This window comes from Octopus bimaculoides, chromosome 11 (assembly GCF_046866305.1).
Source record: "Octopus bimaculoides isolate indiv1 chromosome 11, ASM4686630v1, whole genome shotgun sequence".
Lineage (NCBI taxonomy): Eukaryota > Metazoa > Mollusca > Cephalopoda > Octopoda > Octopodidae > Octopus > Octopus bimaculoides.
The window spans coordinates 80,001,761-80,028,664 of record NC_142938.1 but is presented as its reverse complement, the minus strand read 5'-3'; the positions used below and the strand labels follow the sequence as shown (position 1 = coordinate 80,028,664).

The window sequence follows — 26,904 nt, the reverse complement described above, 5'->3', positions numbered from 1 at the left end:
ACAGATTCAAACTCTCACACCTACCCTACAATGTCATTCTAAAAATATGCAAATAAGAACCATCCGAATGTGGCTGATGCCAGTGCCACCTGACTGGCTCCCATGACAGTGGTATGTAAAAAGCCACATGTGGTACTCTGTGCACCTGTACAGGTAATGTTGGTTGATGGCAGGAGTGGACTAATTGTGCAGCACATATGTTTGATCACAACAAACAAGTTATTTGTGCAGGCTCTGTTCAGCAAGAAATTGCAGTACCCTCACCTGTCGTTTGCAACAGGAGAGTCCACGGTGTGGTCACTCAGTTTGCTAGAAATCTCACCCAAATTTCCACAAACATGAACAAAATTAACTAAAAGAAAAAAAATAAAATCAATGCAGATGACTCAAAATCCTAAATGTTTAAAACAGAAATGTGAAGAGCTTTTTAAGAAAAGAAAATAATGTCACAATTAGGAATGTTTATTCAAAAATTCTTGCAAATCAACAACTAAATCAGAAAAATAATTCAACAACTCTATGAAAATTAATGAGTGTGGCTTTTAAAAAATGGAAAAAAACAAAGAAATGAATTGATTTAAAGATGGAAACAGGAAGTAGACATCAGAGTGAATACCAGTTATCATTCGATTTGATTGAAACGAGATAAGAATTACATTGAAGCCTTCAAAATAGACAATAAAAATTACATTTTGTCTAAAGATGAATTCAAGTTGGAACTATTAAGATTTCATGATATTCACTTTAGACTGAACAGGAAGTTCCTGTAGTTTTGGCTGCATAGAAATATCAAAATATTTTAATTATTTCTTTCTCTGTTATAATTAGATGTCATTATCAAAAGATCAGAGAATATACACGGTCCTAAAAATGTCAAATACTGGTGGTAATCCTGTTCAACTGCCTGGAGTGGTCTGGGTACCTGGCAGTATGTATGACAGGACAATAGACAAGCTTTCCTGAAATCTCTGAGCAAAGAGAGTCAACAAATGAGTGGGGTTGGTGGGGGTCAAATGAATGCAGTGGAGTAATGGACGAAAGCTGTGGGAAGGTGAGAGGCGTAATGGAGATGGAGAAACATACATTAAGAAGCCTAATTAATCTCAGTTGTTAACTAGTTTATATTAATGCTAAAAGTATTTTTCAATCACCTGTATCTTCATAGATGAGTGCGTGAGGTGTGTGGGTGTATATGCATGTGTGGATGTGTATACACATTTATGTACACATGCATACATATGCATACATATGTAAGGGTTAGTATTGAAAGGACATCCAGCTGTAAAACAATGCCTCTATCATATAAACATCTAACTCATGCTGGCATGGTAAAACAGGAAACAAACACACACACACACACATTATACATATATATTAATATCCACATACATATGCATTTATGTATATTAATAAACATAAGCATAACTTCTTGTTTGCACAAGAGTTTGGTCCCACTGGGGATTTCTGCTACTCTGGAAGTTGACCAATACCTTGTGAGTGAAATTTAGCAGAAGGAAACTAGAAGAAGCCTGCCATACATATATACTATGTGTGTGTGTGTGTGTGTGGCTGAGTGTATATTCCCCTTGTCCTGGCATGTGCTGATTGCAAGCAAAAATGTTGCTATTCATGTAAAGTGTCATTTGTTTGCAGTACTCTATGAAAGCAAGTACAGGCTGTTTATTATTTGATAGCCAGGTAGAATTATTACCTTGATTGGAGCATCAGTATTAATAGGGTGGGTGTCAGGAAGGGCATCCGGCCACAGGAGAAACAAAACTGTTTCAGTGAAGTCTCTACTGACCTGTGAAAGCATGGAAAAACAGATGCGAAAATGATGGAGAAAACGATGAGGTGTGGTGGTGTCGGGAGGTGCGTGGATGTATGCAATGAGCATGCACACACATATACATGTATATGCACTCGTACACACATATAATTACATATACACACGTATGCATACGTATACACATATATGTATATACGCAGATGCATAATCTTTACACACACACACACACACACACACACACACACAAAATAAGGGTTACATAAAGTACCAGCTGGTGTTTAGCATATACATTAATTCAATTGATAAAGTAACACTCTGGAAGATGGAAACTAATATATAATTCATTTTATGCTAAATAAAATGAGAATAACAATTGAGCTGTTTAAATACTGTATATACATATTATAGGTTAAGATCCTGTCTCCAGTGGGCGCGAATGTGTTTTGTATAGTTAACGCTATAGAAACTCATGTTCGGTATAAGCTGAATGGCTCCTTGTTTTGTGAGAGGAGTAAATATTTGCTAATTTTAAACTAGATAGAAATAAGTTTCACTTAAATGCTCTGTTCTTAATAAATGTGAAAAAAGATGACAGCGAATAAAACGAAAACTAAGTAAGATATGAGAGGGATATGAAAAGGAAAAGGGGTTGAAATTATTACAATAAGTTTTCAATACCAAACCTGATCACTTAACCTAAACAAAACCGAGATGCACATGCTCTCTTAATTACCTCCCTTGCACCAAGTAAACTTCTGACAGTACACTTTTTTTTTTTTTCCTCTCCTCAACTCCTGCTTGACTGGCAAATAACGATGGATTATTGGCAAATATTTTCTAAATTTCATTTGACTTTGTTGTTTTCGTCAAAAGGAAATATATTTCTGTAAAGCTCCTTTACAGCTCTCAGTTTCTTTCCAATCCAAACTGCTATGTATTTCAGCTGAAACTATGACTTGAGGTGCCACTCTTCAAAATATCTTAACTACAAGTGATTCTATCGTAATCCCAAACTACCAACACTATGACCACCGCAACACTTTCATCTGTGATATTACCATTTCTGCTATTCCATTCTAACCATCAACAAATTACCTATACTAACACAACAAACATTTTGTCATCATCATAATCATCACAATTACTACATCCACTTTGAATAAAAACTTCTTCTATTTATGGTTTCTTCTATAAAGATGTTGTCTTCTAATAAATGAGTTTAATTTATAAAAGAAGCAGTGATGGGAGAAGGAAAACTAGTCACAACATTGAAATGGTGTGAATAATATTAAGTTCAGACTGATACCAGCATATCAAAACTATGCAGTGATTAAAATTGTTTCACTAATGTTTCCCTGTGACATAAACAAAACAAAAGGTTTAAAAAATAAATATGAAAACTAAAAACTGAATGATACAAAGGACAGGAGACAGAATCCACAGAAAAATAATAATTAATCCAGATCCTTTGTATGATGACTATATTCATTTGTGATGGATGGATTGGAAGAAATAATAGCAGGAGATTGACAGCGACTGATGTTTTAACTCTTCACAATCATCATCATCATCATCATCATAATTTAACGTCCATTTTCTACGCTGGTGTGAGTCGAACTTCCTGAGTTCAAATCCCTCAAAAGTAGTTTTGTCTTTTCTTCTTACTCAGGTCAATATATATTGGCAATACTCTATATTTCATGTAATTTGTGGTTTTCAGTGCCCCTTGTGCAGGTGGCACATAAAATACCCCAGTTTGAGCATGGCCGTTGCCAGTACCACCTGACTGGCCTTCGTGTGGGTGACACGTAAAAGCACCTACTACACTCTCTGAGTGGTTGGCGTTAGGAAGGGCATCCAGCTGTAGAAACTCTGCCAAATCAGATTGGAGCCTGGTGTAGCCATCTGGTTTTCACCAGTCCTCAGTCAAATCGTCCAACCCATGCTAGCATGGAAAGCGGACGTTAAACGATGATGATGATGATGATGATGATGATGATGATGATGATGATAAGAAATCGCTGTTGTTGTTATCAGCATCAGCCTCATTATTATTTGAAAACTGTGATGAATAAGACCTGTAATATACCTGTTACACTCAAGTTAAAATCCTGCTGTGGTTCTCTTTACCAGTGTTTATAAGATAGGAAGAAGGACAGTAATTATGACCCGTTTCAAAACCTTCAAAATGGGTGATCGGAAAAGAGGAAATTATCCGAGGAACAGAGATCTGACCACAAAGCTTCTGATAGAGTGAACTTGACTGAAAGTACCCGATGGTCAAACTGGATGGCAGCTTAAGTCTACTGCCCCCAAAAAAGAATGCTCCCTCCAACTGTCTCTGCACAGTTTCTGTTGACTCAAAAAGCTTTGGTCAATGAGAAGATATGGAAGAAGACACTTCCCCAAGATGCCACACAGTGAGTTTGAACTCTAAGCCATGTAACTATGAAGCAAACTTCTTAAATACACAGTCATGCCTGTGCACCTAAATTATGATAAACATGCATAGAAACATCTAAATCAACAAATATTTCCAGAGAATGTTAAAGATTTATAGAACCAAATACTGTGATTTTCTGGAACTTGCCTTTGCCAAATATTCATAGTAACCTGTCAATGTCTTTTCAAAAGCAATTGTATATCATTCCGTTTACACCAATTATAGATGAAGTAACAGATATATTTTTTGCATACCATGATGTTTTCAACACAATGGCTATGTCAGCATAATTGCCAATTTTTCCCCTCGCTTCTACACAACATTGTACTCATTCTATTGTTGTTTCAATTATTAACACATTATTGTTATTTTTGTCAAATATGATATCAGATTTTTGTTCTTCACTACCAGGTGATACACTTGCATGCTAAAATTCCGTATGGTTTTCATATTGCTGTTTTCTGAGGATAGACAGAAGTTCATAGAAGTATAAGAGAAATTTTAATGAAAGCTAATTTTGGATGTTGTGACACAATATGTTGTCGTGTTTTGAACAATCAACAGATGCAACGTTGTAATACATACAACAGAAACAATGGGTGTTCTTCTGAGTGTACTCAGGGATTATGGCAACTAATCTGCTGCCCTGTTTGAGCTAAATATTTTAATCCAGACCAGAAATAGATTTTTTAAAAATAGATATTTGGTGGGCATCACAAATTAACTATGTGGGGGTTAATATTTTAAGTCTACTATCATGATTGGTGGGTGTGCCATTTCTATTATTTTATTCTTTTACTTGTTTCAGTCATTTGACTGTGGCCATGCTGGAGCACCACCTTTAGTTGAGCAAATCGACCCCAGGATTTATTCTTTGTAAGCCTAGTACTTATTCTATTGGTCTTTTTTGCTGAACCACTAAGTTACGGGGACGTAAACACACCAACATCGGTTGTCAAGCAATGTTGGGAGGACAAACACAGACACACAAACATACACACACACACACACATATACACACACACACACACACACATATATATATATGTATACAACAGGCTTCTTTCAGTTTCCATCTACCAAAGGCTTTGGTCAGCCCGAGGCAATAGTAGAAGACACTTGCCCAAGGTGCCACACAGTGGGACTGAACCCGGGAAGCAAGCTTCTTACTACACAGCCACTCCTGCACCTAGCAAATTACCTTTAGATTTTAGCCATTTGAAATTATATATTATTTGTTGAGAATATTTTGTAGCTGCAGTAATGATTGATTTATGTCCTCTTTTGCTATCCAATTCCACAAAAGTTAGTAGGTAAAAAAGATAGTGGCTAAGATTAATAATTGTGTTTTTTTTTAAACCATTCTTGATACTCCATTGTACCTTGCCATCTTCTCTTCTAGGAATGTGAAATAAAATTCATTCCTTGATTTGTTGCATAATGTAAGACATTTTTAGAAGGTTTCTAGTGTTGCTATTATACAGGGTGTTCAAAAGGTCTCTCTGCAGTAAGTATTTTATTGCAAACTAAATATTTATACGATGGTATAAGACTACAAAAGAATATTTTAGACTTTACAAGATTTTAAAAAACTTTATAAAAGATGTTGAAAGTGTTGTCCTTCATTTTCAATACACAAGTTAACTCTTCTATTTGTGACAGACACAAAAACATATATCTATATCTATATATATATATATATATAAGACAGGCTTCTTTCAGTTTCCATCTACCAAATCCACTCATAAGGCTTTGATCAGCCTGAGGCTATAGTAGAAGACACTTGCCTGTGGTGTTACACAGTGGGACTGAACCCAGGACCATGTGATTGGGAAGCAATCTTCTTACCACATAGCCATGCCTGCACTTATGCTAGCAAAGTTATTATTAAAATTTTGTCCTATATATGTTCATATACAAATATCTCTTTTTAATTATTTTCTTGTTCGTCTTTTGCAGATGTGACAGTATAAATGGAATTTACATTTTCTTTTTGTCTTTTGTCTTTCTAAAATTCCATGTTAATGTTTTTACCAATCTTTTTTTCTTACGGCCATGATTAGCACCACTGCTGTTGTGGTCTCCTACCACAGCTTTAGAAGGAGGAACCATCTGGAATAACTAGTTAACAAATGCTTACAAAACATGAAGTATAAAATATCCAAGGACAAACACCTTTGTTTTCCACAGCAAGGTAAATGAGATTGGCACTCAACTATTTCAAAGAGTTCTTTCAGTAAAACAATAAAGAGAAAAAAAAACAATTTATTTTTCACCATGTAAAAATGTAGAAGTTTTGAATATTCCTCAGTGTTGTTTGTTGACATGTCCATTCACCTCCAAACTCAACAACAACAACAATCACAACAATATTAATCTTATCTTTATTAGCCACAGGGACTTAAAAGATAAAAATACAAAAAGAGACATTAACAAGGGGTTTTTCAAAGATAATGTGAGATGGTTAAGTTATACAAAGACAAGAGAAGGGATGAAAGACATTATGCAATACCTTATAAGGCAAATAAAAAATTCTAAAGAACAAATATTTAGGCACAAATAACAAAAAGAAAAGGTATGATAAAACACAATTATTAAAACAAGATATAATTAACAGTAATAAACATGGAAAATTACTGGCTCATTTGGGTTAGAGAACCCAACTTATCCACTTGCCATTCTTTGTATTATTCATAAACACAGGTTAAAATTATTTTAGAGTTGGTTTGGGTTAAAAAAATACCAACATTTTCAAGAAAAGTTTAAATTCATTCAACAGTCTTAATTTTGTTTTTACTAACAATCTATCTTGTGCATATTGCCTGCATTCAAAACCTAATTGTTGCTGTGCTATTTTCACTTCATTGGAAAATCCATAGCACCACAAAATGGGGTTTTATTTATACCTAGGGTATTTTGTGATGTTGAAAGAGATAGAAGGCTAAACAATGCAAAATGGACTGGAAGATGAGGTAACAAAAATCAAAAGTAAGTTACTTGGTAATCTTTGTTTTGATTTTTGTCTTTATATCGTGGTTCCTGTTGGTCTTATATGTGCCTGGCTGACCACAGCATTGTGAGTGGATCTGATAGGCAAAAACTGAAAGAACCCTGTCATGTGTGTGTGCGCGTGTGTGTGTGTGCGTGTGTGTGTGTGCATGGACACATATAAAACCAACAGTAACAACAATATAAAAACAAAAATCAAAACAAAGATTACCAGGTAATTGACTTTCAAATTTCCTCACCTCATCTTCCAGTCCATTTTGCATTGTTTAGTCTTCTATCTCTCTCAATGTCACATACCATATACAATGCTTCAAGCAAACAATAACATTTTACAAGTCTAATTTGATTTTTAAAGGGCATCGAATCTCAGGTCTCCATCCTCCTCTTCATCATCTTTGTTATTGTTTTGAAGAGTCACATCTTTGTTGTTTTGTGGAGGTTGTTGCTTCTCACCTGTTTTAGGTGCATTATATCGACTTTCCCTTTTTTGAGATTTTTCATTTTTTTCTTTTTTTGTGTTTGCTTCATCAGTTAATACACTTTTCTCAACAACCATAATTTCTTCCTTGTCATATGATGAACGAGTGGTGCCACTGGCTGCTACAATTCAGGGACAAGATGTTTGTTCACTTGTTTCCAGAACAAGGCATAATGTTATTTCTTTTGTTATTCCCAGGGTTTTGACTTATGCTTCTCTGGAAATGAGCTTCTTGCTCTAGTTAGCTGTCTCAGCTGGTCTCTATTACTTCTGTTTCTGGTTGGTTTCTTGCCTCGTTTTTCTAGTTCTTTTCCTCAAGAGCCTCTCAAGTGGTTCCTAGTACAATAAGTGCAGCAACTAGGCTATTTATCCTGTACCATCAATCTCATACACTTTGTCGCGGTACTCTCGACTAGTCACAGTTCCACTATGGCTCTGTGGCCATCAGGTTTTATAAGGACTTTCAAATTCATTTTCATAACCCTTAGTCACATCTTGCCTTTTGTTACTCTCTCTTGCTGTGATACAAAAGCAATGACCAACCAGAGATCTATATCATTTTTCATATCTCTTGTATTTCTTAGCTCAATGTACCAGGGCTCAATGTACCAGGGCTCAATGTACCAGGGCTCAATGTACCACAAACGTATGGATGGAAGTGTGTCGAACAATCTCATCCTATGTTTTGGCTGAGTCTTTAGTTTGGAAAGTGTAGCAGAAAGTGTCATATATTCTTCTTTTTGACAGTTGAAAGACTTTTTCTCCAAATGTCCTGAAGTGCTTGTTGCACGTCTTGACATAAGTTCTAGCTTTCCTAAAATACAAATATATAATATTTTTCATCATTCTTTCTTTGATTAGAGTTTGTAGCAAAGAAACTGTTTGATCTTAGAAAATTCTACCAACTAATTTTTTTTTTTTTTGTTTTGACTGTTAATTCTAAAAATTCTGTTTGCTTTTGTTTGTGTTACAATTCAGATAAGATTAGCCTTAACACAGTTAATGCACGCGAGATTCAAAGTGAGAATGTTTCCACTACTGCTGTCACTATCGTTATCTTCAAAACTACTTAGTAGACTGTTTGAAATATTTTTATCTATTAATTGTTCATTTAAATGCTCGTTTTCCATTTTTTTTATTCATTCAGTCATGTATTTTTATTTTTATTTTTGTGTGTGTGTTTTTTCCATTTGTTGTTGGCGTGTTTTGTCAAGTACCATGTTTATGTTTGCCAACCATTTTGAAAGCTATAATGTGCATGTAAATAAAGAGGGAAATGTCTGAAAAAAGCAAACCTTCCTTGTTTTATCGACCCTTCGATATCAAGAGCAGGCTTTCCTCAAGTAATTATAATGGTTTTTATCAAGTCTTCCAAAGAAAATTTAATTTAGTAATGCTATAACTCCAGAAATAAAATAATCATACATGCAACAACAACTATGATGATGATGGCAATGATGTCATTGATGATGACGATGACGATGAGGACAATGATGATGATGACAACAATGACAAGGTGGTGGTTGTGATGGTCCTCTACTTTTGCAAATAGTATCACTGAACTGATAGAAGTTGGCATGGGAAATCGGGAAACAGAACCAGCAACAGGAGGACACCCACTTGGAAAAGTAAAGATGGATGAGTGTTTTCAAAGTTGATAGCCCCCCCCCCCCTACTGTTTGTCATAGGTTTTATCCCATTCTCCCAAGAATTAAGAAGAGTAAAAGCTGGATATAACTTAGGAAAAGAACAAAGGAGTAGTTCACTGTTTGTTATTCATGGATGATCTTAAGTTTTAAGACAAGGCTGAAAAGGAATTGGACACCGTTATCAGTATCATGAGCAATGTCTAGTAATGAGATAAGAACAGGACTTGGTATTTCCAAATGTGGAACCCTTGTAAAGAGGAGAGAAAAATATGGCTGTAACAGAAAAAAAATGTACTCAATGAGAAGATACCGGAGATTTGGTACTAAAGAAGAATATAAATCTCTGGGAGACTTGAAAGCTGGTCATATAAAGGACAAAACAATGAAAGACAAAATCAAGTTAGAATATTTTTGATGGGTAAGGAAACTTCTATGTAAAACTCAATGCTTTATACATTATCAGTGCTGTAAACTCAGGAAATATTTCCATCATGTGATACAAGAATGGAATAACCAAATGAAGAAAAGAAGACCTTGAGAACACAGAAAACAAGGGAATTGCAGACAATTGTCAGAGCGTTACATCCACATGTAGACGTTGGCATATTGTATTTCAACAGAAATAATGGAAAAAAGAATTGATAAGTACCAAAGACTGTCTAGAATTAGAGTTAGTGAATTTAAGGTAGTATATTGCTGAGAATGATGAAGTACTTTGGACAGCAGTTAGAGAGAGGAGACGATAGCTGAAGGAAGAAAAAATGGAGATATAAAGGAAAGATATACACAGAAAAGTTTACATGGAAAGTTTTTTTTTTCTTTTTTTTTTCAAAAATATATTGAGATCAGAAATTATTTCATTGGTTTAAGAAAGGAGTTTTGACAAAGGAGACAGAGGACTTGAGCTTAGTTGTGCAGAATCAAACAATCTTATATGCTTTTTTACTCTAGGCACAAGGCCTGAAATTTTGGGGAAGGGGGTCAGTCGATTAGATCAACCCCAGTATGCAGCTGGTACTTAATTTATCGACCCCGAAAGGATGAAAGGCAAAGTCAACCTCAGCGGAATTTGAACTCAGAATGTAAAGACAGACAAAATACTGCTAAGCATTTCGCCCGGTGTGCTAATGTTTCTGCCAGCTCGCTGCCTTAAGCAATCTTATGTGCTCATACGAATACAGTTGCCTCTCTTCAACTCATCAACAAATGCCTCTGTGCACCAAAGACATTTCATTATACTGAGTTGCATTGTTCATAAAAGCTAATTCATTACAGCAAATGAATCACAGCCAACTCATTCCGCACCAAACCATACAAATTACCCACAACCAATAACTATCTACATTTCATTCTGCCATACAGCATGACATACTTTATACAATCTACCTTTTCATGGAGAGAGAAACCACCATTTTGCTGCCAAGATAGGTAGTAATTCCTTGAATATCTTCCACACATTTCTTACCCTAATAACTATGCTTTTGTTGCAACCATTTTGTGCACAAAGTAGCAAAAACTCAGGATACAAAATCCACGAGAGAAAAGTAAGGACAAAAAACACGGAACAGACAGCTCAATATACATAAAAGATTAGATACTTATATAAAATAATATAATTGGTTATGCGCTCAGAGACATTGTGTAAACAGTTAGAGAATTTTTTTAATATAAATATATGTATAAGAAAATATGAGAAAAGTAACAAGATGAAAAAATATATACATGTAAGTGGTATTGATCTAAGAACACTCTCACCCTAATTTCTTTTTAAGCTTTAAGAGTTTATTGAAGACAGAAAACAAAAAGAATGACACAAAACATAGTGAACTATAAGAGTAACTGGAATATCTAACATTTTCAACTAATTTTTAAAAAGTAGTGTTTAGCATGTTTAAAAAAAACAAAGATAGTTGTTAAAAATATAATAGAAATCATTTTCAAGAAATATTTTCTTACCTTTTTTCTAATGAGTTATTCTTCATGGAGAACATAAGTTTTCAGAAGCCTACAAGTAAAATGTATAGAATATATAAGATAAATATATTCTGTACACATTTAGATATACACATATATACACACGAATACACACATATGCATGATATTTGTTTACGCTCCTTTCATACAGGTGTCTAAGAGTGCTTGATACATGCCTGTGCTGATTAGGTTCAGAGTGTAATATATTTGGATTTTTCCATTTATGCCAAATAAATGTTTTTGAAGCTACAAAAGAAACAAAAATACTACTATACTGATACAATTTAAAATGAAAAGATTAAAAGATTTGGTCGGCTAATTTCAACGTAACAGGAGTACTGGGCTCACAGCTGCTGGTTTTGATGAGAGTCAATGATACTCTGTCTGAAATGTCTGTAGAAATAAGGGGAGAGCCTCTTAGACTCTCTTAGTGTTTCATTATGTTTTTGGATATAGACAAACACATACAACCATCTATAGTCAACGACTATGCTGAAGACACTAAAAAGTGATGCTGATAACCAAGACAAATGAATGTATGAACATTTGGCTTCACGGACGCAAAGTGGTCGAGTTCCTTTTGAGTGTCGGGCTTCATAGAGGCAATGACCGAGACCCTTGACATTACGTTGTGCTTGAGAAGAAGACCCGTCAAGGTGAGCGAAATTGCAGTTGTGGCAGATACCAGTGTCACGCAAATTGGCACCCATGATGGTGGCACACAAAAGCACCCCAGTGTCACGCAAATGACACCCATGCTAGTAGCACGTAAAAGCACCCATTACACTTTCAGAGTAGTTGGCATTAAGAAGGGCATCCAGCTACAGAAAACCATGCCAAACCAGACTGAAGATTGGTGTAGCCTTCTAGCATGCCAGCCTGATCAAACCTTTCAACCCATGGACAACAGGTGTTGAATAATGACGATGATGACGATGATGATTATATATATATATATATATATATATATATATATAGCTCATATATATATATATATATATATATATATGTATGTATGTATGTATGTATGTATGTATGTATATACTCCACCATCCTCAACAACATCTAGGGGCCATATACTATTTTGCAATATGTCTTTTGACGCCACAAAATTCAACACCCTCCATTATGGATTGAAAACCCTCTACCCCTTACTATACAATTATGATCACCAAATCCATTTGTAATACACATGTAATTATATATCTTCCAATGAATCTTTCTTCAAACTGCTCTTCACAAATATGGTGTCTAGTATCTTAGCCCTTAACCACAACCTTTCATGGGGTGGAGAAGAAGTTAAGTCAGAGTTAACTAATGAGAACATTTACTAGGTTTCCTTACATTCTGAAATACTGGGGAATGCTATGCTATCATTCATTCACTCACTCTTGCACATGTGTGTGTTTGTGTGTTTGTGTTGTTATTATGTCAAGCTATAATAAAAACAATTTTACATTAAACTGAACGATTACTCAATACTTTTTGCTGGAGTTATGAATCAAGAAACCTTAGTTTCTAATGAAATATATAGATTGACATTAAAAAGAAGATTATCTAGTCATCTTTTCGAAGTTTCAGTTCTTCTGGAAGGCAGTTAGACAGCTTTGAACCTTTAAATGTTAAACCATTGCATTTAACAAGAATAGTGTTGATGTATATACATACATACAAAGAGTAGATTCTGGAAGATTTGCTCCAAATTTTGGCATATAAATATAAGGAAAAAATAAGGCTAATCAAAGGTACTGTCAGATCCCCAAAATTTTTCATACCCTCATATATCAAGAATTTATCCTCCAATGGTTTGACATTTAAAAGCTCAAAATTGTGTAAGTGCTTTCCACAAAAACTGAAGCTTTGACTTGATAATCTTCTTTTTAATTCCCTAGACCAAACATTTGAGAAAAAGGTTATAAACAAGGTTGTAAAGCGTATGCTAAATTGCTAATTTAACAATAAATCATAATTAACATAATGACCATAATGATGATACCAGTATACATATATTGATTAGTGAACATTTATGATTACAAATGAAGTAAAAGTTACTCAATTCCATCTTATAATGACAAATACCCAATCTTTCTCTGCTGTTCTTACAACTTTATTGCGTTCAAAATTTACTTTCTTGTCTGCAACCACATTCGATACATCCAAAATTTGTTTATGTATGTATATATATGTATATATATATATAAACAATTGCAGCATGGAAGGTGTTTATAAGCCATTTAGAAACACACAACCTCTTTAAAAAAGACACCCCTATCAGAAGAATAAGTCGAAAGTCATTGGAAGAAATGTGAAGTTCAAAAAGTAAGCCGTTAAGATGGAAGAAATTGAATAAAAATAACATAAAATATTATACAGAATTGAAATCAGTCCTAAAGAAAATGACAAAACAGAAAATCCCTTGGCCCAGATCTTATAAAAGGATACTGGTTTGCAGATGGCATTTTTTATTGCTGAGATTTGATAGCATTGCATGAAAGGAGCATCAAGAATATATTAGATGTGTTGAAATGGTTGTCAACACTACCATTATTTTTCATAAAAAATTAGCCAAACTACTCAAGCTAAAAATCTCTACTCAACAGTATACCAGAGTATTATGCATTAGACATGCATTAGATGCCTCGATTTTTTTCTTACAGGATCATGATGCTATCATCAGTATCATTACTGCTGAGCAAACTCTAGTAAAGAAGGAAGTATGGTGTAAAGCAACTACTAATCAGGAAAATGATACAGGAAAAAATATAGAAAAGAATCACAAAAACTTGACTGTTGTGAATAATCAAAGCATTGCAATTTAGCCAAAGTTCTACAACCATTGGTGGCTGCTATTCAACACCTAACCAAAGATTTGATATACCACTTTACTTGACAACAAACAAATCATATCTGATATCATACATTATCAAAAAGGCATCCTACAGGGTGATTGATTGTCAGCAGTGCTGTTCTCTAGTTAAATCCGTTATCATACCTGCTTATATGGTATAGTGTTTGTAGAGACAGTTATTCTGAATCTAGAAACATAACTCATCTCTCTCCCACACACACTCTCTCTCTCTCTCTCTCTCTCTCTCTCTCTCTCTATCTATCTATCTATCTATCTATCTATTTATTTCTTTGTAGACGACATGAAGTTGAATTAGCAAAATATTAATGACATAAACTGTAATTAGATCTCACAGACATTGGAGTAAAAACAGGTGCGACCAACTGTTAGACACTGCTTCATCTAAGTTGTGCATGTGTACATGCACACACATTTTGCAACAGGTACACAAAATTAATTAATGTGTGCTCAGAAGTAGCCTAAAATAATGTAATAATTCTATTTATAGATTGAATTCATATATACATTTGACACAAGAAAAATGAAATTGTGCAACATATGATTTTTGTACGTACTAACGGTTAAAATCAGATATAAGTCAAAGAAAACCTTTATTTGTCAAAAATCTAAATATATTCATGAACAGTTTGACAATACAGCCTGAACTTTAGGGTGAGACCAACACACATACTGGGTAGGATAAGAATGGCAGGTATGATAAACACATTAATAGTCCAACCCATGCCAGCATAGAAAGTGGATGTTAAATGATGATGGCAAGAAATGACTATCTCATGGGAGAAAAGAATACATAACTATCAGAACTCTCAGCCTACAACAACCATGTCACTCACAACACATTTGTAGTGCCTACCCTGACACCCACATTTGATCTTCTGAACTAGTTACTTCAAGAACTCAATAAGTTGAATTTAAGAATTTAAAAGTTACTCAATGTTGATGGAAATTTCGATGTCAATAAACACATACAGAGATTAATTTACCAAGATTGTATATTTATTTGTGACCCTAGATCTGTATTAACATCATATATTACCTAGAGTGTAAAACTGAAGCAATTTCTCTGGTTGCAAAAATGTTCAGCTCTTGTATCACTTAAGTTTACAAACACAAAATTAGTAACACCATTAGAATAGGGACTTCCAGGAAGAGACATGAAATAAAAGCTGACACAGATCTTTTTCCAAGGAACATTGAAAAATCCTATTTGACAACAAAGTAAAGGAAAACAGATCAGTTCTGTGATAAGGCTGTACTCTTGAAATAAAGAAAGACGAGAAAACTGAAAGACTAAATCACACTACAGCCCAGCATGGAGTGCTGGCAAATTGATAATATCTCACCTCAAATGTTACCTCCATGTAATTCAGGTGCAAGAAAACCCTCCAAGTGCTTTTTACACAAAAAGATGTAAAATTTCAGCTGACAACAAATGTAGTTTATTCATAACCAGCACTGGAGGTATTAGCTAAACCATTGTCAACTGTGAGAGAATGTCCTTTCGATAAAATATTTTCAAAAATGCATGATGTGATAACCAGAGCAATCTAGAATAGTGTAAGAAGGGGAAAAAATAACAACGAATTATAAATAAATGTATTGAAGAATGAAGGATCAAAAGAGTACTAGTGGAACCATAGAAGAAGAACAGCAACCAAATTAAAATATGTGATGTTAAGGACCACAAAATAAAAATATGCTGCATTGTGGAAGTCATCTTCTCACTTGATGTCAATGTGGTAAGCAAAATGACCAAAAACAAAGAATCAACACCCAACTCACCGATCCACAAACAAAATGTTTGTCAACTGTTGTTGCAAAGAGCTCTCCTTATATTTTAAGGTAGTCTTTCAGATTTTTATTGTTCCTGATTTTATGATCATCTAGATCATTTATAATTATATATCTTTGGAATATTGATGTGGAGCGAACACATCCAGTAACCGAAATACACTTTCAGCTTTATACCCATTATTATTATTATTATTATTGAACCAGCAAGGTGTGTACTAAGCTACAAAGATCAAAAGGCTGCACTTGGATTTTTGGAGAAAGAATGTAGCTCTATAATTCACTTGCTACAGATGTCCAGAATATCAGCAACAATAAAAATGCTGCCTTAAAGTATAAAGCTTTGAGGAGAGGGGGAATCTTCCTTTTACAACCTTGCTACTGAGCAAGCAGCCAGTCATAATAAACTCATAACTTCAGTTAAGAAAGGAAGACATATATAGAAAGGAAGCTACACATAGATACGCATATTCATACACACATACATTCACTCATTCTTAAATACTTATAAATACATTTAGGTTATTGAACAGAACATTTCAAGTGATCTGCAGCTTGGACATCGACAGAGGCACTAACAACATTAGACAAAGAGAAAGAGGCAAAAGTATAAGTTCAGTCCAAACGGCTTTTGAGTACCCGATTGTATCACTTAGTCAATACCTACTGAATAATAAGGAATGAAATCAGTACTCACCAATGAAATTGATAACATCTTAAAGAGTAATTGAAGAACTCCTGAATGTGATAATCTGGATGTAGAACTGTACAGAGTAACTGGACTATCTGGGATTAACAGGAACTCAAAGGAGGAACCCTCATCAAATCAGTACCAAGTTTTGCATTAATACATAAACAGCCACACACAGGAAGATGCCAAGAACATCAACGAGATGAAAAACTTCTGAATCTGTGACAGGTATGTCAACTTACACCAAGAAGAACATGCCCTCACTATTGAGGAAACAGGAATAGATACCAAAATCTGATTAGTAAAAGAGTCGAGGATGCTAGCAATCCTGTATTACTATAGAAAATGCTAATTGTGCCATTTCATCATAAAAGATATCACCAACACCATTAGTTGTTTCCCAGAATGCCTGTGAGGTGCTGTCTACCTAAAAGACATGACATTGTTCCCAAAACTATTTACAATGATGCCCCCAGGAAATATTGTCCCTATATTCATGTCAAAAAGATACCAAGGCAAGAATGGACACTTAATACACTTAATAGTAAGGATTTCTGGTGGAACATTCCAATAAAAATAGCAATTTGGTGAAAGCACAACACAGTTTTTTATGGGGTAGAGAACAAAAGTTATGCACTACTGTAGGGGTTAGATTCCCAGCAGATGTAAATGTCTTATCTAAAATTGGGGTAAAAGAGAACATCTATGATGACTGGAACTCACAACTGCTCTTGAACTCCTTATCATTGGTGCACTTTGCTATGAAACAGCAGATGCATTGTACTTACTGACTATCTTGAAAAGGGCCACACCATCATTGGAGAGTACTATGCAAACTTGCTGAGGGAGTTATGAAAGGCTATCAAGACCAAATGTCTAGGAAAACTAACAAAAGAGTCTTGTTATATCAGCATACAAGTCCTTGTCTTCAATGGTTGTTGTGCATGATTGGGGCTTTGAAGTGGTTGATTACTATCCTTATTCTCCTGATTTGGCCCCATCTGGCTATCATTTGTTCCCAAAATATGAGAAAACACTTGGTTGGGAACCAGTATTGCAGTGGTGATGACGTCATATCTGCTGTTGATGACCTTTTGGACCAGCAGGATGAAAGCTTCTGCACCAATGGGATCCAAATACTACAACATCAATGAAAGAAGTGTATGGACCGCAATGGGGACTGTGTTGAAAAATAAACCTCATCTGGTCACATTCCATGAGAGTATTTTGGTCAGCCAGCTTTTCAGCCGACCCTCGCAGACATTAAATCAACGATGATAATGACACACTCACAACAGAAAGGATAAACTCTTTTATTGTTGCCATCAGAATTACTCTCTGTTTATTAACTTCAAGTCTCTAGCAGCTGACATTCCAGACATGCCACCCTAGGCCTAGCTGTCCTATGCCCAAGGGCGAGGTATTTGATCCCTAACACCAGAATAGATTACAACTCCTGTCCATGCTGATCATCCAGCCTCACTTGTAACCCAACACCTTCAAATTTGATTACTGTCATGTAAAGGCTGTTGCCACTAAAGGGTTTACATGTCCACTGAATGACAACTGAGCTACAGACCCATGCTAACATCTCACTCTACAATAAGTGGTACCCATTACAAGGAACTGAGGTTGATGAAGACATTTTACTGCCGCCTGCTACCGAAGTGGCAATAGCATCCTGCCAGCATCCTGTCCAAGTACATGGCCTAAGAATAACGAAAATAGCTGGTGACCTGAGCTGACCAATAGAGGCCTAACATTTTGAACCGTCTTGAGCTTCTCTCAAATCTCTCACTCTTCATTTGAGTCAAACTGTTATTAATTAAATATATTTATATATATGCTTATATATATATAGCTATCATTACCATCTCCTTCTACCATCTAACTTTTATGCTGGCATGAGTTGGACAATTGGACAAAATCCAATTGGTCCGAGAGCTACATCATGCTCCAAGATCTCCTTTGGTATGACTGGATGCCCTTCCCAATGCCAACCACTTTACAGAGTGTAGTGGGTGGGTTTTTTTTTTTGTAGCATCAGTTCTAGTCAGATTGCCATGCAGTTTACAAATCCCCTTCAGCTGAGGGTCTCTGTAGTAAAGTGGAAGGTGGCTTTATACAAAGGAGATGAGAGATTAAAATATGAAAGAGGGAGTCAGAACAGAACTGGTTTCTTGCTGTAGAGAATCCACATGTCTGCCCTCATTATACAAGTGGAAGTAACCAGGATGGAGCTGGAAAGATAAATAAAATAATGGTAATGAGGTTTTAGGATAGACCTTTAAGGTATATAAGTAGGCCTTTAGGAGTGCATGGGGACAGAAAGGCAAGAAGTGTGGGTGAATAGAGTTTACAAAAGTGTACAAGGAGAGTGGGAGATGCTTAGAAATGAAGAAAGAGGGTGGAGAAGAGTTTAATGAATAAGGAACAAGGGTAGGGGAGGGATCAGTGATAAATGCACGTATATATATATACATATACATTATATGTACATATACATATACATTATATGTGTATATACATATAATGTATATGTGCATATACATATACATTATATGCGCATATATATATAATGGATTTCTTTCAGTTTCCATTTACCAAATCTACTCACATGTCTTTGGTCAGTCCAAGGCTACAGCTAAAGACACTTACCCAAGGTGCTATGCAGTGGGATTGAAAATGAAACAATGTGGTTGGGAAGTAAACTTCTTAACACACAGCCATGCCGGCACCTGCATGATACACACACACACACACACATATATTGCCAGCATGGAAGTTTGAGGTTAAATGACTGTGTGTGTGTGTGTGTGTATGCTGATAGATAGATAGATAGATAGATAGATAGATAGATAGATAGATAGATAGATAGATAGATAGATAGATAGATAGATAGATAGACATACAGATAATGCTATTTATTAAAATACACACAGGGAGAGAGAGAGAGAGGTGGGGAGAGAGAGAGAGAGAGGTGGGGAGAGAGAGAGAGAGAGGTGGGGAGAGAGAGAGAGAGAGGTGGGGAGAGAGAGAGAGAGGTGGGGAGAGAGAGAGAGAGAGGTGGGGAGAGAGAGAGAGAGAGGTGGGGAGAGAGAGAGAGAGAGGTGGGGAGAGAGAGAGAGAGAGGTGGGGAGAGAGAGAGAGAGGTGGGGAGAGAGAGAGAGAGGTGGGGAGAGAAATATACAGAGATGGAAAGAGAGAGAGAGAGAGAGAGAGAGAGAGAGAAACATGCAGAGAATAAATATACTTGTAAGTATATATAGCACAAGAGGGAGACTTAGAGGACCATAAATGTTAAAAAAATCAACACTGCCACTACCAACCAACACCACCACCACCACCACCACCACCACCATCCACATCACCAACCAACACCACCACCACCACCACCACCACCACCACCACCATCCACATCACCAACATCATCACCACCACCACCACCACCATCAGCATCACCAAACGTAAGCGGTTTACTTAATGGGTGATTTCCATTTTATTGCCTAGTGTTGGAACCTCAGCGGCTCTCATGTGATCATCTTACCATCATGTGACTGACGTGTCGTTGATCATGTGATTGATGCATTCAACATGTGACCGGCTCGCCATTGTGTGATTAGTTGATAGCATGTTACTGGTTGAGTTCTTATTTATTATCAAGTTTACAAATTAATTTTGTTATTGTTGTTATTAGGGTCTTTTTTGTGTTGTTGCTTTTTTTTCTTTGAATTGTCAGTTTTTTTTTTATCTGCAATTCTTCTTTCTTTTTTTATTTTTTTATTGTAATATGCTGTTGTTGTTGTTTTTGCTTTTCATATGTTGTTGTTGCTGTTGTTATCACTCTTATAATTTGTTCTTGGTTAGTTATTCTTCTTTTCTTTTGTGTTCCTGATCCCGGTCTTGTTGTTAGGTGTTGTTATACTCTTTATCTTCTTCTTCTTCTTCTTGTGTCTCTATTATTGTTGTACTTTTGGTGTTTCGTTGGTTGTTTATTGATTTTTGCTCCTTATTTTTTACCATTTTTTTTTGTGTGATATTGTTTTTATTATTGTTATATATTCTTCTAATTTTTCATGTGTTGTTATTGTTGTTTTAATTGCTGGTATTGCCATTTTATACATGTTGCGTGTGTGTGTATTTCTTTGTGTATTTTAACGCTCTATTGATTTGATGAGTTAGTTTCCCGTGTTCAGCATGTGTACCCGTATGAGAATGTGCATCTGTGTGGAGGCGCATGTTGTTATTACTGATGGTGTTGTTTCCCTATATTCTTCTTGATCTTGATGATTACGAGAATAATGATGATCCGGATGATGATGCTGTTGCAGTTGTTGTTCTAGTTGTTTACCAGTTCTTATTGTTTATGTTCATTCATTAATGTAACATGTTCTTTTGTTAACCTGTACCCCATTAATAAAAAGAAAAAAATAAAGAAAAACAATCAAAGAGGAAGGGAAGGCAAAAAAGTGGGTAACTTTAAAGGGTAGTGTATTGCTATCAGCTTGTGAAAGAATACAGAGAAAGGTGTACGCTTATATCTATGTGTATGTGTATGCGAATGTATAATAAGAAGGATAATAATGTATATATATATCAATGTCTGTTCATGATACAGTGTGTGTATGCATGTAAATACGTGTGTGTATGTGAGGTAGTGTAGTACAGTGTGTATGTGGAAGAAGAGAGGTGGTGGCTGGGAAAGTATGTAGTATGCATGAGTGAGTGTGTATTAGGGGTGGTGGGGTGGTTAAATCAATGAGTATTTGGGTAAATGTTATGTTTGTGTATCCGGGTGTCTAAATGATTATGTATGCATGTGTGCAGAGTGATAAGCATTTTTTTATATTTCATGCACAAGATCACAAGCGCGCGCGCGCGTGTGCGTGCGTGTGCGTGCGTGTGCGTGTGTGTGTGTGTGTGTGTGTGCGTGTGCGCCTGTGCTACTTTAAGTCTGTGTGTGTTTGAGCATGGAGAGCCTGGGCAGTCTGTGTATGGGTTAATATGTTTTTTGGGTAAATTGGGTACGTGTGCACTTGGTTATTTGTGTATGTGTGTTAATATGTCTGCATTAATGTGCATGTTAGGGAATGTTAAAGTACGTGTGTGTGTGTGTGTGTGTGCAGGGAGGTGAGACTGTGTGTTCACACACACACACACACATACACACATATATATATATATATATATATATATATAGATATATATATATATATATATATATATATATATAGAGAGAGAGAGAGAGAGAGAGAGAGAGTGTATATAGTACTTATTTATATATAATATATATATACATTTATGAGATATATATATCATATATTATATGTATATGTATGTGTGTGTGTGTATTCTTTTATTAGTTTCAGTCATTTGACTGTGGCCATGCTGGAGCACCATCTTTAGTCGAGCAAATTGACCCCGGGACTTATTCTTTGTAAGCCTAGTACTTATTCTATCAGTCTCTTTTACCGAACTGCTAAGTTACAGAGACGTAAACACCGGCATTGGTTGTCAATCAATGGGGGGGGGGGCAAACACACACACACACACACATATATATATATATATATACGACGGGCTTCTTTCAGTTTCCATCTACCAAATCCACTCACAAGGTTTTTGTCAGTCTGAGGCTTATAGTAAAAGACAGTTACTTGCCCAAGGTGCCACACAGTGGGACTGAACCTGGAACCATGTGGTTGGTAAGCAAGCTTCTTAGCACACAGTCACTCCTGCACCTATGCACCTATATATATATATATATATATATATATATATATATAAATATCTATATATATATATATATATATATATATATATATATATATATATATATAACAAAAGAAGGAGAATGCACATAAGTTATACACACCTCAAACACCCACAAACTTCAACTACTTACCACCATAGACACACACACACACACACACACACACACACACACACACACACACTCTTTGAATAAGTGTATGTATATGGTTATGTTTGAAAATCTGTGCTGTCTCTGTAGTTTTCTATCTCTGAGTATGGGAATCCTTCTATGCCTGTGCATTTGTATGTGTAAGTTTGGATGTTTGTGAATATACATGCATACCTAAGTACATACATACATACACGTGCATACATAATTGCATGTGTGTGTGTGTGTGCTAGTGCATATTAGCAAACATACATAGATATATTTATGTGTGCAAGTGAGTGAGTGCATGTGTGTTAGTGTGTGGGGGGAGAGAGAGAGAGAGATGGGGAGGGCAATAAAAATATGGAATGCAGGCTCCAAGATAGCTGAATCCTTTGTCACACAGTGGGAAAATATGTGGCAATGGTGGAGGTGCTGGGTGGGGGGGTGGGGGGTTATAATTGGCCGTGTAACAGTCTTCACCCATTCTACCCCGTTCAGAATCCTTTGAACCAAAGCACTCTCTGGAATGAAACAACTGTAGGTAGGGGTGGTATATGGAAATATTTCTGTAGTATTAGATGGTGAGATGGAGATGGAATTGGGTGAAGAAGAACAAGCAGGGGTGGCACATGGAGAGGTTTTTGCATGGCACTTTCTCTTGTTAGTTGTTAGTTATTGATCTCAAAACAAAATAATAAATAAAATACACTGTTTGTTTGGGAATATTTTATCATCAACGATGACCTAATCGAATCATTTTAAGCCCTTTGACCCTTCATTTATATCACATGACCAAGCATTTTTTTTTTATTTCTTTAGATTCAAATAAACCTATTTGTATGTTTATTTCTCAAAAACAAAAACATACAAACTGATAGATATGGTATATGAAAAAAAGAATTGAAATATAATTAGATTTTTTGTTTGTTTGTTGTTCTTTTAGCATAGAACACAATAGAACCTAGAAATAACAGAGAGAAGGAAAATAGAAGGAAAGGAAATTGTGCTAATGTACCAAAAAAAAAAAAGGGACTTTAAACAATACACCTTACAAGAATAGAGAAGCACAACTGGTCGGGCTGATAGGATTTGTTTTTCATATCCTGTTGACAACATTGCACTAAAAAAACTTAACTCTCAAATGGCTAAATCCACATAGCTATGATTAGGTACTATAAAGAGATACAGTTCATTGCTAAAAGAAGTAACAGTATGGAATATTTAACAAGTATTTTAATGTGAGAGCATTAAATTAAAATTTCCTTGTAAGTGTTGCTTGTAGAAAGACAGGCTCTGTCACACAACGACTCCCCCAGCATATGGTGGGAGTGGATCACATGACCTCATGGCTCGTATGGACAGTGTATGATATACATAGAGAAGTCAGTCTCTAAATGCTTCTCATATATTTAAATTACACAGATGGGAGAATTAAAATTGGAAATTGAAATATCATGGCACTTTCATTAATTATACACAGCTTCGGTTGTTCAAATACACAAAAATGTGAAGATACACAGCATGTCCCAACTGTGATTGCCAAGACACACAGTATGACCCAATGGTGAACTGTCAAAATACAGAACATAGCCAATGATGAACTACCAAAATTCACAGCATGGCCCAATGGTGAACTGCTAATACACATAATAGAGTCCCAAATGTAGAAATGATACTACAATTTGGGATCAATTTAATTACATCAATGATAGGGCATAAAATCAAGCATCTGTTCTGAGGTCAAGTTGTTACTGCTTAACTTCAAGTCAGCCTTTATTGAGTAGACCTATAATCAAAAGCATTCCAGCCATGGCAGTTCCATCTTTTTGTGTAACTACGACTACATTACCTAATATCTTTTCATTACTTAAAACAACGGGGTTCTGATTTGAGGGAGTTCTGCTGATATTTCTAACAAGTCAAGCTACTGTGAAGGGACTCATTTATCGACTCATCTGAAATCAAGAATTTGTAAGAGTTTATCTATGCATGTGCAGAGAGATGCACACATGCACAGATACACTCAGCCATTCACTCTCTCTGTCTCTTCCTCACTCTCACACACACACACACATAACTGTATAGAATTATTACAACATACATTTTATGCAGATGTGCTTTGTTCAAAGTTGATAATTCTATTTCAGAACTTAATGACAATGTAGAATTTAAAATTTATGTAATCGTAGCAAAACAGTAAAATTCAATCCAACAAGTGATGGTCTACATTGGTAGATAGTGATACAAAAACTTTACAAAATGGAATCAGTTATTTTTCCACAAAGTTTTAATGTTTTGGGCAGTGATCCTCCATCAGAGGCTAATGAAATATTTACCAATAGTCATGAATAAATGAATTCAGAAGTGAAATGGGAGTGAACTGTTTTTTCTATCTGAATGCACCCAATAGGCATATTTAAATTCCAAATATTTTAAAACTTTCACTTCTTGTTTTGTACTTTTCCAGGTTGAATTAATTAAGAATATCATTCCTGCACCTGTATTTTTTTCTTTCTAGTCCACTCTTTTTTTTTACAGGAAATGTTTTTTACAAACAGAAAAGCATTTGTTATACAGACAAAACTCAGAAAGTATAAAAGCGACTACATTATTATTATTTTTATCTTTAACAAGAAGTTTAGAAAGATAAATTTCATAAACAGACAAAAAGTAAATGGAAAAGACATTTTAAAAAGAAACAGTAAGCGCCACGAAATAGTCAAAAGAATTTTTTTTAATTATTTATTTTACCTAATCAAAAATCTAAATAAAATTTAAGTTAAGGAAATTTCTTAAGGGAAAATATTAATTAGAAAAGAATTTTTTTAGAGAATATGCAAGAGAATCCACATAACCTCTTTGCTTTTTGTTTCTTTTCTTCATGAATATACACAGAGACAGGCAGTAGTTAAATAGTGACCAACACACTGACACACAAGTTTAGTAATTGTAGGACTTCTGGATATTAAAGAAAAAAGGAGAAGCTCCAGAAAGAACAGACTCCACTGCAAATAACAAAGGTAAAAATATTAAAGCTGTAATCACTTGACCTGCTGGAAACAACAACCAAGCTTCATATAAATTTTAAAAATTTTTGTGGACTGAAATGGCTCTTCCATAATAAACTTTTACCTTAAAATATTTAATAAACTGGTTATACAAGTGAAAAATAATCATTTTCAAAGAATAAGAACTGATGGTTGTGTCTGAACTTTCCTTCCCCTCAGAAATATTGGATTATTAAATATCTTATAGTGCAAGTTTAATACACACACACAAGCACAAGCATGGTTGTGAGGTAAGAAGCTTGCTTTCCAACCACACGGTTCTTGGTTAAATCCTAGACTATGGCACCTTGGGTAAATATCTTCTGTTATTGCCCTGGCTGACCAAATCCTTGTGAGTGGATTTAGTAGACAGAAGCTCAAGTAAGTCTGCTGTCTATATCTGTGTGTATGTGTATCAACTAGTTGCCAGCTGGTGTCTTCATTAATTGATATACTGGTTGTTACCAGAGACATTTCATGTTGGAAACATTCTTTGTAAACTGATTTTTTCATGAGGAGAGGCATTTGCAAACCAAGGCTCTTTTGTATATGTGTGTGTGTGCACGCATGCACACATGCATGTACATGCGTGTTTATGTGGTACTATATCCTTGCCTTAGCATCATGTCATAATCACAAATGAATGTCACCATTATACAAGTGGTAGCCCTCTTTCTAAATCTTCTGGAAAAACATGTCTAGTTATGGGGCCAATGTTATCTTACTTGAAAACAGGTGAGGGTTGGCAACATGAAGGGCATCCAGCTGTACAAAAAATCTGCCTCAACAAAATTCTGTTCAATCCTTGCAAGCATCGAAAAATATATGTAAAAATGGTGACAGTGATGATGAGGGCATTATGTATAACTCTTCCCCAACATCATTGACTTAGCTTTCTAAATCGCACTTTTCATTTTGTGCTCTGCCAGCTGGAGCAACAGCTGTATGGCTGGGAGGCTTGTTTCCAAACTATGTGGTCTCGGGTTTGGTACCACTATGTGGAAGGTGTCTTCTATTACAGCCCCGAGCTGCCCAAAGCCTTGTGGGTGGATTTAGAAGACAGAGAACATATGGAAGTCCATCATATATGTGTGTGTAAGTATATATGTATGCTTGTGTGTTTGTGTGTGTGTGTGTGTGTGTGTGTGTATGCGCATGTGTGCATGTGTCTCTTGACATCATGCAATGATTGTAAATGTGCAGCAGCATCATAGAAGCAATGTTGCTTATTCCCAGTTTTCTTTCAGAAATATGTCCAT

The 26,904-nt window shown here is 35.5% G+C and overlaps 1 protein-coding gene across 1 annotated transcript in view; it reads right to left on the bottom strand.

Moving 5' to 3' along the window:
• Positions 1–26,904, bottom strand: part of LOC106867980 (uncharacterized) — a 635,945-nt gene that overhangs the window by 408,020 nt on the left and 201,021 nt on the right. The window contains exon 3 of the transcript XR_016243735.1: positions 11,325–11,373. The gene's annotated coding sequence lies outside the window, so the exon portion shown is untranslated. The remainder of the gene's footprint in view (positions 1–11,324; positions 11,374–26,904) is intronic.